This window comes from Pongo abelii, chromosome X (genome assembly GCF_028885655.2).
Source record: "Pongo abelii isolate AG06213 chromosome X, NHGRI_mPonAbe1-v2.0_pri, whole genome shotgun sequence".
Lineage (NCBI taxonomy): Eukaryota > Metazoa > Chordata > Mammalia > Primates > Hominidae > Pongo > Pongo abelii.
The window spans coordinates 80,445,416-80,457,653 of record NC_072008.2 but is presented as its reverse complement, the minus strand read 5'-3'; the positions used below and the strand labels follow the sequence as shown (position 1 = coordinate 80,457,653).

The 12,238-nt window shown below is 36.3% G+C and overlaps 1 protein-coding gene across 5 annotated transcripts in view; it reads left to right on the top strand.

Annotated features, from left to right (window-relative positions):
- Positions 1 to 12,238, top strand: part of ZDHHC15 (zinc finger DHHC-type palmitoyltransferase 15) — a 158,742-nt gene that overhangs the window by 7,151 nt on the left and 139,353 nt on the right. The gene's annotated exons all lie outside the window — the stretch shown is intronic.

The window sequence follows — 12,238 nt, the reverse complement described above, 5'->3', positions numbered from 1 at the left end:
AGTTTGGTCATTTTTTTTAGTCCATTCTGACAATTTCTCCCTTTTCCTGGAGAATTTAGCCGATTTACATTTAAAGTAATTAATGATAAAGAGGGACTTCTGCCATGTTGGCAATTTTTTTTTCTGTATGTCTTATACCTTATGTTTCTGTTCCTTCCTTACTGCCTTAAAATTTTTAATAGACTTTATTTGTAGAACAATTTTAAGTTCACATCAAAATTGAGCAGAAAGTAGAGTTTCCATGGAAATTTCTCCACCTCCCCTAACACCCCCACCCCACAGCCTCCCTTACTATCTATATTCCACATCAGAATGGTACACTTGTTATAATCTAGGAACCTCCATTGACACATCATTATCACCCCAAATCCATAGTTTACATTAACATTCACTTTTGCTGTTCTACATTCTACAGGTTTTGACAAATATATAATTATATATATCTACCATTATGGTATCATATAAAGTATTTTCATTACCTAAAAATCCTCCATGCTCTACCCATTCATTTCTTCCTTTCACTTAACTCCTGGAAACCATTGACTTTTTTACTATCTCCATAGTTTTACCTTGTCCAGAATGTCATATATTTGGAAGCATATAGTATGTAGCCTTTGCAAATTGGCTTCTTTTACTTCATAATATGCATTTAAGATTCCTCCATGTCTTTTCATGGCTTGATAGCTCATTTCTTTTCAGTGCTAAATAATATTCCATTATATGGCTATATCATAGGTTATTTATCCATTCACCTACTGAAGGACATCTTGGTTGTGTCCAAGTTTTAGAAATTATGAATAAAGCTGCTTTAACCATCTCTGTGTAGGTTTCTTTGTGAACGTAAGTTTTCAACTTCTTTGGCTAAATACCAAGGAGTGTGATTACTGAATTGTAGGGTAAGGGTATGTTTAGTTTTGTAAGAAACCACTAAAGTATCTTCCAAAGTAGCTGAACCATTTTACATTTCTACCAGCAATGAATAAGAGTTCCTGTTGCTCTACATCCTCGCCAGCATTTGGTGTGATTAGTGTTCTGGAGTTTCACCATTCTAATAGGTGTGTAGTGGTATCTGATTGTTGTTTTACTGCCTTATATTTTAACTAATTTTTATAGTGTGCCCATTTTGATTTTCTCTCATTTCTTTTTCAGTATATTTTTTAGTTTTTTCCTAGTGGTTACCCTAGGTATTACAATTAACACATTAACTTTTGAATAATGAAGTCTGAATTAATACCAACTTAGGTTTCTTTTAACTTTTAGGTTTTGTGATACATATGTAGGTTTATTATATAGGTAAACTCGTGTCATGAGGGTTATTATACAGATTATTTTGTCACCCAGGTATTATGCCTAGTACCCAATAATTATTTTTTCTGTTCCTCTCCCTCTTCCTACCCTTCACCTTCAAATAGACCCCAGTGTCTGTTGTTCCCTTCTTTGTGTTGAAGAGTTCTCGTCATTTATAAGTGAGAACATGTGATATTTGGTTTTCTGTTCCTACATTAGTTTGCTAGGATAATGGCCTCCAGTTCCATCTATGTTCCCACAAAAGACAGAATCCCATTCTTTTCTATGGCTGCATAATAATCCATGGTGTATATGTACCACATTTTCTTTAACGCATCAGCTGCTGATGGGCATTTAGATTGATTCCATGTCTTTGCTATTCTGAATAGTGCTGCAATGAACATTTGCCTCCATGTGTCTTTATGGTAAAATGATTTATATTCCTTTGGGTATATGCCCAGTAATGGGATTGCTGGGTCAAATGGTATTTCTGTTTTTATGTCTTTGTGGAATCACCACACTGTCTTCCACAATTGTTGAACTAATTAACACTCCTACCAGCAATGTACAAGTGTACCCTTTACTCCACAACCTCACCAGCATCTGTTATTTTTTAACTTTTTAATAGCCATTCTGAGATAGTATCTCATTATGGTTTTGATTTGCATTTCTATAATGATCAGTGATATTGAGCTTTTATTCATATGCATATTGGCCACATGTATGTCTTCTTTTGCAAAGTGTTCATGTCCTTTGCCCACATTTCGATGGGGTTGATGTTGTCTCATAAATTTGTTTAAGTTCCTTATAGCTGCTGGATATTAGACTTTTTTCAGATGCATAGTTTGCAAAATTTTTCTTCCATTCTGTAGGTTGTCTCCCATTCTGTAGGTTGTTTACTCTGTTGATAGTTTCTTTTGCTGTACAGAAGCTCTTAAGTTTAATTAGATCCCATTCATCAATTTTTGCTTTTGTTGTGATTGCTTTTGGCATCTTTGTCAAGAACTCTTTCGCCTGTTCCTATGTGCAGGATGGTATTGCCTATGTTGTTGTCCATGGTTTTTATAGTTTTGGGTTTTACATTTAAGTCTTTAATCAATCTTGAGGTGATTATTGTATATGGTGTAATGAAGGGGTCCAGTTTCAATCTTCTGCATATGGCTAGTAAGTTATCCCAGCAACATTTATTGACTAAGGAGTCCTTTCCCCATGGCTTGCTTTTTTCAGCTTTGTCAAAGATCAGATGGGCATAGGTGTGCAGCCTTATTTCTGGGCTCTCTATTCTGTTCCTTTGGTTTATATGTCTGTTTTTGTACCAGTACCATGTTTTTTTGGTTACTGTAGCCCGGTAGTATAGTTTGAAGTCAGCTAACATGATGCATCTAGCTTTGCGCTTTTTCCTTGGGATTGCCCTGGCTATTCAGGCTCTTTTTTGCTTCCATATGAATTTTAAAATAGTTTTTTTTTGTAGTTCTGTGAAGAATGTCATTGATAGTTTGATAAGAATAGCATTGAATTTCTAAGTTGCTTTGGGAAATATGGCCACTTTAATGATATTGATTCTTCCTGTCCATGAGTATGGGATGTTTTTCCATTTGTTTGTCTCATCTCTGATTTCTCTGAACAGTGTTTCGTAATTCTCTTTGTAGAGATCTTTCACTTCCTTGTGTAGCTGTATTCTTAGGTATTTTATTGTTTATGTGGCAGTTGTGAATGGAATTACTTTCCTGATTTCGGTTTCGGCTTGTCTATTATTGAATACCAACTTTTTTTTATTATACTTTAAGTTCTAGGGTACATGTGCACAACGTACAGGTTTGTTACATATGTATACATGTGCCATTTTGGTGTGCTGCACCCATTAACTTGTCGTTTACATTAGGTATTTCTCCTAATGCTATCCCTCCACCCTCCCCCCACCACACGACAGGTGCCCATGTGTGACGTTCCTCACCATGTGTCCAAGTGTTCTCATTGTTCAATTCCCACGTATGACTGAGAACATGCAGTGTTTGGTTTTCTGTCCTTGTGATAGTTTGCTGAGAATGATGGTTTCCACCTTCATCCATGTCCCACAAAGGACATGAACTCATCCTTTTTTATGGCTGTATAGTATTCCATGGTGTATATGTGCCACATTTTCTTAATCCAGTCTATCATTGATGGGCATTTGGGTTGGATCCAAGTTTTTGCTATTGTGAATAGTGCCGCAATAAACATATGTGTGCATATGTCTTTATAGTAACATGATTTATAATCCTTTGGGTATATACCCAGTAATGGGATCTCTGGGTCAAATGGTATTTCTAGTTCTAGATCCTTGAGGAATCACCACACTGACATCCACAATGGTTGAACTAGTTTACACTCCCACCAACAGTATAAAAGTATTCCTGTTTCTTCACATCTTCTCCAGCACCTGTTGTTTCCTGACTTTTGAATGATCGCCATTCTAACTGGTGTGAGATGGTATCTCACTGGTTTTGATTTGCATTTCTCTGATGGCCAGTGATGATGAGCTTTTTTTCATGTATGTTTTGGCTGCATAAATGTCTTCTTTTGAGAAATGTCTGTTCATATCCTTAGCCCGCTTTTTGATGGAGTTGTTTGATTTTTTCTTGTAAATTTGTTTGAGTTCTTTGTAGATTCTGGATATTAGCCCTTTGTCAGATGTGTAGATTGTAAAAATTTTCTCCCATTCTGTAGGTTGCCTGTTCACTCTGATGGTAGTTTCTTTTGCTGTGCAGAAGATCTTTGGTTTAATTAGATCCCATTTGTCTATTTTGGCTTTTGTTGCCATTACTTTTGGTGTTTTAGTCATGAGGTCCTTGCCCATGCCTATGTCCTGAATGGTATTGCCTAGGTTTTCTTGTAGGGTTTTTAAGGTTTTAGGTCTAACATTTAAGTCTTTAACCCATCTTGAAATAATTTTTGTACAAGATGTAAGGAAGGGATCCAGTTTCAGCTTTCTACATATGGCTAGCCAGTTTTCCCAGCACCATTTATTAAATAGGGAATCCTTTCCCCATTGCTTGTTTTTGTCAGGTTTGACAAAGGTCAGATGGTTGTAGATGTGTGGTATTATTTCTGAGGCCTCTGTTCTGTTCCATTGGTCTATATCTCTGTTTTGGTACCAGTACCATGCTGTTTTGGTTACTGTAGCCTTGTAGTATAGTTTGAAGTCAGGTAGTGTGATGCCTCCAGCTTTGTTCTTTTGGCTTAGGATTGTCTTGGCAATGCGGGCTCTTTTTTGGTTCCACATGAACTTTAAAGTAGTCTTTTCCAATTCTGTGAAGAAAGTCATTGGTAGCTTGATGGGGATGGCACTGAATGTATAAATTACCTTGGGTAGTATGGCCATTTTCACGATATTGATTCTTCCTATTCATGAGCATGGAATGTTCTTCCATTTGTTTGTATCCTCTTTTATTTCATTGAGCAGTGGTTTGTAGTTCTCCTTGAAGAAGTCCTTCGTATCCCTTGTAAGTTGGATTCCTAGGTATTTTATTCTCTTTGAAGCCATTGTGAATGGGAGTTCACTCATGATTTGGCTCTCTGTTTGTCTGTTATTGGTGTATAAGAATGCTTGTGATTTTTGTACATTGATTTTGTATCCTTAAACTTTGCTGAAGTTGCTTATCAGCTTAAGGAGATTTTGGGCTGAGATGATGGTGTTTTCTAAATATACAATCATATCATCTGCAAACAGGGACAATGTGACTTCTTCTTTTCCTAATTGAATACCCTTTATTTCTTTCTCCTGCCTGATTGCCCTGGCCAGAACTTCCAATATGATGTTGAATAGGAGTGGTGAGAGAGGGCATCCCTGTCTTGTGCCAGTTTTCAAAGGGAATGCTTCCAGTTTTCACCCATTCGGTATGATATTGGCTGTGGGTTTGTCATAAATAGCTCTTACTATTTTGAGATACGTTCCATCAATACCTAGTTTATTGAGAGTTTTTAGAATGAAAGGCTGTTGAATTTTTTCAAAGGCCTTTTCTGTGTTATTGAGATAATCATGTGGTTTTTGTCTTTGGTTCTGTTTATATGATGGACTACGTTTATTGATTTGCATATGTTGAACCAGCCTTGCATCCCAGGGATGAAGCCAACTGGATCTTGGTGGATAAGCTTTTTGATGTGCTGCTAGATTCAATTTGCCAGTATTTTATTGAGGATTTTTGCATCAATGTTCATCAGGGATATTGGTCTAAAATTCTCTCTCTTTTTTTTTCCTTTGTTGTGTCTCTGCCAGGCCTTGGTATCAGGATGATGTTGGCCTCATAAAATGAGTTACGGAGGATTTCCTCTTTTACTATTTTTTGGAGTAGTTTCAGAAGAAATGGTACCAACTCCACTTTGTACCTCTGGTAGAATTCGGGTATGAATCCATCTGGTCCTGGACTTTTTTTGGTTGGTAGACTATTAATTATTGCCTCAGTTTCAGAGCCTGTTATTGGTCTATTCAGGAATTCAACTTCTTCCTGATTTAGTCTTGGGAGGGTGTATGTGTCCAGGAATTTATCCATTTCTTCCAAATTTTCTAGTTTATTTGCATAGAGGTGTTTATAGTATTCTCTGATGGTAGTTTGTATTTCTGTGGGATTGGTGGTGATATCCCCTTTATCTTTTTTTATTGCATCTATTTGAATCTTCTCTCTTTTCTTCTTTATTAGTCTTGCTGCTGCCTCGCAATTAGATCTCTGACTGCTGTACTAGCAGTGAGCAACGCTCCATGGGCGTGGGACCCACCGAGCCTGGCATGGGATATAATCTCCTGGTGTTCCGTTTGCTAAGACCATTGGAAAAGCACAGTATTAGGGCGGAAGTGTCCCGATTTTCCACGTACAATCTGTCATAGCTTCCCTTGGCTAGGAAAGGGAATTCCTGGACCCCTTGTGCTTCCTGGGTGAGGTGATGCCCCTCCCTGCTTCGGCTCACATTCCGTGGGCTGCACCCACTGTCCAACTAGTCCCAGTGAGATGAACCTGGTACCTCAGTTGGAAATGCAGAAGTCACCCATCTTCTGTGTTGCTCACGCTGGGAGCTGTAGACTGGAGCTGTTCCTATTCAGCTATCTTGGAATGAGCCTGTTGAATACCAGCTTAATTTAGTAGTATATAAAACCCAGCCCTTTACAGCTCTGTTGCCACCTTTATGCTGTTATTATCACAAATTACATCTTTATACATTGTATACTCCTTAATGTAGATTTATCATTGTTGTTTTGTGCATTTTTTCCTTTAAATTAGATAGTAAAAAGAGTTTAAAAAAAACCTAAAACACAATGTTACTTGCTTTCGTAGCTACCTATGTAGTTAACTTTACCAGTGTTCTTGTTTTTTTGTATAGCTTGGGTTACAATGAGTGCCTTTTCAGTTTTTCTAAAGAACGCCCTTTGGCGTTTCTTGAAGGGCAGTTCTACTAGTGATCAGCTCCCTCAGTTTTTGTTTATCTGGGAATGTCTTGTTTTTGCTTTCATTCTTTGAAGTGTAGTGTTGCTGGACATAGAATTCTGGATATGTGTTAACAGATGTTTTTCTTTTTCTTTCAGCAATTTAAATATGACATTTCACTGCCTTCTAGCCTCTGTGGGTTCTTAAGAGAAATCAGCTGTTAGTCTTATTGTTTTTTTGTATGTAAAAAGTCACTTTTCCGGCTTTCAAGATTTTCTCTTTATTTTTTGGCAATTTGACTATAATGTGTCTGATTGTGGATATCTTTTAGTTTATTCTATTTGGAGTTCATTGCACTTCTTGGATGTTTAGATTCATATTTTTTACCAAATATATGAAGTTTTTTAGCCATCATTTTTTCAAATACTCTTTCTGTTCTTCCTCTCTTTCCTCTCACTTTGGAAGCCCCATTATGTGTATATTAGTATGTTAGGATATAGGCTGTATATTATAGTGTAGGCTCTATTATTGTATATAGTAGAGTGTAGGCGGCTGTCCTCACAGCCTCTGCTGATCTGGGATGTAGAGGATGGTAGGCAGCCACTTTATAATGTCACGGTATCCTCTTACTACAAAGCATCAGTTCTTTTCTTCACCAAGTCTTCCTCTCTGGTTATTGTAACAATTTATTGTAACTAGATTCCAGAGTTCTGCAAAAGTTTATTTTGACAGTTTTTGCCAGCTCATTAGTTGCTTTTGAGGAGGCATATAAGTCTGGAGTACTCTCAGTTTTGGTGCCCAATAGTATCCATTCTGAGATTAAAAAATAAAAATAGCTGTGATATGCTTCTACTCGAAAGGTAGAAATTCTCCAAAGAAGAAATAGAAACTGATCAGACAGAAAAAAAAAAAAAAACAGAAGAAACATTTTCTAGAAACCAAGTTTCTATAGAGGTAAAACTTTCCATTCACGCCTATAGGAATCATGGTATTACCACATCTAAAACAGTTTTATGTCATTCATATGACAAACAGTTAAATGTATCACACCTGACTAGTAACTTGTAACAAACTCCTAATATAACTCCAATGGTTTTAAAACCTAACTCAGAATCACCTGCTGAGGTTTTCAAATACAAATTTCTGCACCTCCACCCAAAGATTTGCTATGTGAAGAGAGCCCTGGAATCTATATTTTTATTATGCTTCCTAAGTAAGTATTACGATCATCCAGGTTTGAGAGGGACTGCCTTAAAAGTAAATGAATGGCTGGTGTGAGTAACTTTTTCAAACAAGTAAATAAAGACTGACCTGATTAGCTTACTTTCAACAGAAAACACTCAGAAATGTGTCTCAGTTCCCTATTTCAAACTCTACCCTCTCCTAACCTAGAATCTAAGAAACATCTAAGAGAAAAAGTGGGGGGAATCAAAGTTATTCATTTTGACACTGAATAAATTATTTTAATACCATCATATGTAACTCTGGGAACCATAACATTTTTTAAAAATCAGACTTGTTTTGTCCTAAACTTATTGTAAAGTGTAACCTGACTAAACAATTTATGTTTGTAGAAAAATGATCATAAATTTTTAACAATGATTGCTAACAATAATTAAGTACTTATGTGCAAAGCACCCAAGTGCTTTACACATATGTTATTACTTAATCCTTGTAACAATCTGATAACATAACCAATTTTATCTTTGTTTTACAGATGAGGAAACTGAGGCACACAGTGATTAATTAACCAAGTTCACAGAATAAGTGTCAAGAGCCAAAATATGAATACATGCCAAAGTACATGCTGTACATCATTATAATAAACTCCCTTCCCAAACATGTCATTCTTTAAAAAAGAACTTCATGTTGTAAGTAAGAGCTCATCTCACTGGATATTTTCAAACTTCCTACTCTCCTTTCACAAGTCCCTTTTGAACTCCACTAATTCTGTAGCCACTGGCCACATGTGGCTATTAAACACTTGAAATGTGTCATCTGGATTCAGATGTTCTGGAAGCATAAAATATTCACCAGCATTCCAAAACTTAGTGAAAAAAAGAATATAAACTATCACAATAATTTTTATGTGGATAACATGTTGTAGATTCTGGATATTAGCCCTTTGTCAGATGGGTAGATTGCAAAAATTTTCTCCCATTCTGTAGGTTGCCTGTTCACTCTGATGGTAGTTTCTTTTGCTGTGCAGAAGCTCTTTAGTTTAATTAGATCCCATTTGTCAATTTTGGCTTTTGTTGCCATTGCTTTTGGTGTTTTAGACATAAAGTCCTTGCCCATGCCTATGTCCTGAATGGTATTGCCTAGGTTTTCTTCTAGGGTTTTATGGTTTTAGGTCTAATATCCAGAATCTACAAAGAACTCAAACAAATTTACAAGAAAAAAACAAACAACCCCATCAAAAAGTGGGCGAAGGATATGAACAGACACTTCTCAAAAGAAGACATTTATGCAGCCAAAAGACACATGAAAAAATGCTCCTCATCACTGACCATCAGAGAAATGCAAATCAAAACCACAATGAGATACCATCTCACACCAGTTAGAATGGCATTCATTAAAAAGCCAGGAAACAACAGGTGCTGGAGAGGATGTGGAGAAATAGGAACACTTTTACACTGTTGGTGGAAGTGTAAACTAGTTCACCCATTGTGGAAGACAGTGTGGCAATTGCTCAAGGATCTAGAACTAGAAATACCATTTGACCCAGCCATCCCATTACTGGATATATACCCAAAGGATTATAAATCATGCTGCTATAAAGACACATGCACACATATGTTTATTGCGGCACTATTCACAACAGCAAAGACTTGGAACCAACCCAAATGTCCATCAATGATAGACTGGATTAAGAAAATGTGGCACATATACACCATGGGATACTATGCAGCCATAAAAAAGGATGAGTTCATGTCCTTTGTAGGGACATGGATGAAGCTGGAAACCATCATTCTCAGCAAACTATCTCAAGGACAAAAAACCAAACACCGCATGTTCTCACTCATAGGTGGGAATTGAACAATGAGAACACATGGACACAGGAAGGGGAACATCAGACACCGGGGCCTGTCATGGGGTGGGGGGAGTGGGGAGGGATAGCATTAGGAGATATACCTAATGTAAATGACGAGTTAATGGGTGCACCACACCAACATGGCACATGTATACATATGCAATGAACCTGCATGTTGTGCACATGTACCCTAGAACTTAAAGTATAATTTAAAAAAACATGTTCAAATGAAAATATTTTGATATATTGGTAAAATATATTTTTTAAATTAAGTTCACTTGGCATTCTTTAACTTTTTAAAAAATGTTCCTACTAGAAAATTTAAACTACCTGGCTCACATCATTTCTATTGGATTGCACTGCTGTAGAGTTTCTTCAGTGTCCTTTCTACAATTTTTGACTATTTCCATCTAGCCCCAAATTAGGCTTTTTCTACTTGTATACTTTTGTGAACCCTACAATATGCATTTATTTAAAGGAAATTATAAACTATGCTTTGCTTTTAACACTCGTTGTCTGTGATGAAAAACTATTCCATATACACCATCCTTCCTTAATTTTTCTCCATATCTACTTGCAAAGAGTCAATAAATAATGAAAGAAAAAAAGGAGAGACAGTGCAAAAAGCTATTTGATGATAACTCCAATAATTTACCCCCTAGTAGTGAATGAAACTTAAAGAGACAGAGAAGGTATATAATTACATGTATCAGCACATCACTCTAAAATCTGCACGCCAAGTTACCCATAGAATGGCTAAATGTACACTTACCCATGAGATTTGTGATAACAGATTCATTTTGTAAAAGTTTGTTGTGACTCTTGTAACATTTTCATTTTAAATATGACTGAAATATTCTAGCCTCTTTCTTTAATAGTGCAAAAGGCATTATTAGAAAAATACAGGAAAGGCAGAAGTACCAAGATAAGTGCCACATCTTTTAGAATAGATGTCCTTTTGTCCTCAAAAGTATGTAATTTCCAAAAGGGAAGTTTGCAAAAAAAAAAAAAAAAATTTCCCTTGGACTTACTTCCTACACAATTTAAGAGGTAATAAAGACTTTACAAGTCAATTCCACTGCCAAACTAATGTCTGAATGTCCTCTACATCATTTCCAAGTGTATGTAATGGGAAACACTTTTTCCCAAGGCTGCTAGTCATTGTCGTCGTCATTATCATTGTCATTATTTTTTCTAATACTGAGCTAAAATGTGTTAACCTGCAGCTTTAACCTATTGGTTCTATTTCTGCCCTCTGCTCTTGGGTCATATAAACCAATCTCGTTTGCACTTAAAAGTTCTGCAGTTATTTACAGATAGGTGTTCCCCACCTGGAGAATTCACCGGCTCCCACTCCTTCTTTATACACGTCTCGTCTCACTGTCTACAAGTACTAAGTAATTTTCCCTCACCCACAGTACTTTAGCAAGTAGCCAAGCAAATGGGAGTTAGGACCTCCACTTCTTGTTTAGCTGCAAGTATTCAGCCAGGGATAGCAAACATACCAAACAGCAATTTATCAGCTCCTCCTTATTAATATTGGTCTCCAAGAAACTCTGCTTTCTCTCTCACTTCATTTTAAAGTTTTTTTAAAAAGAAATGTTACCAGTCCGATTCAGGGCCTAGTGGAACCAATGCAGTCATGCAGCATGTACGTACAAAATCATGAAGTCCCAGGTTGACTGATCAATGCTTCATTTCGACTTCCATCTGTATTGGGAAAGTAGAGTATGCGCCTCTTTCAAGCATTCTTAACCAGTATTGTTTGTTTAACTGGAAGGCAACAACAACAAGGAGTTGGTATCAATCTTCAAGCAGACTCATTAGAAAAAAGAAAAACATTGTCTGGTTAGATTTTTAACACAGGTGAAATGTAACCATAGTAACAAATCCATTCAAATAATCATGAAAAGGAAAATTTTTAAGACTCAATAAAATAGACCTATATGTGAAGAAAAAAAGAAAGTATGACTGATGAAAAGCCTGAAGCAATAGCCCTTAGAACATAGTCTCATTCTCTGTTTGGACTTTTTCCCTATTTTTTGATTCTTAACTGTTGATCATTTTGTATGAAAACCATCTTTTGTTTGTTTTGTTTGTTTACCAACATGGCACATATATACATATGTAACAAACCTGCATGTTGTGCACATGTACCCTAAAACTTAAAGTATAATAATAATAATAATAATAATAGTAATAATAATAATAAAAGAAAGCATGTTTACATAGGCCTTTTATTGCTGGATCTCTACCCGGGTAATTAGAGCCCAATGGAGAAAGAAACATTGAAAATCATCTTGATTAAGCAGCTTCTCATGATTGAAAGTCTTGCTGAAGGTTTAAGACAAAGGAAGATAGCAAAGGATGGAATGTAATCACCCTTGCCTTCCCTCATCTTTGGCTAGTGGTTTCCTAAAGTACTATTATATTAATTACTCAAATGATGCTGTGGAAAATGAGTTAGACAAGACTTTTTAAATGTAACTAATTTCTCTCTCTCTCTCTCTCTCTCTCTCAT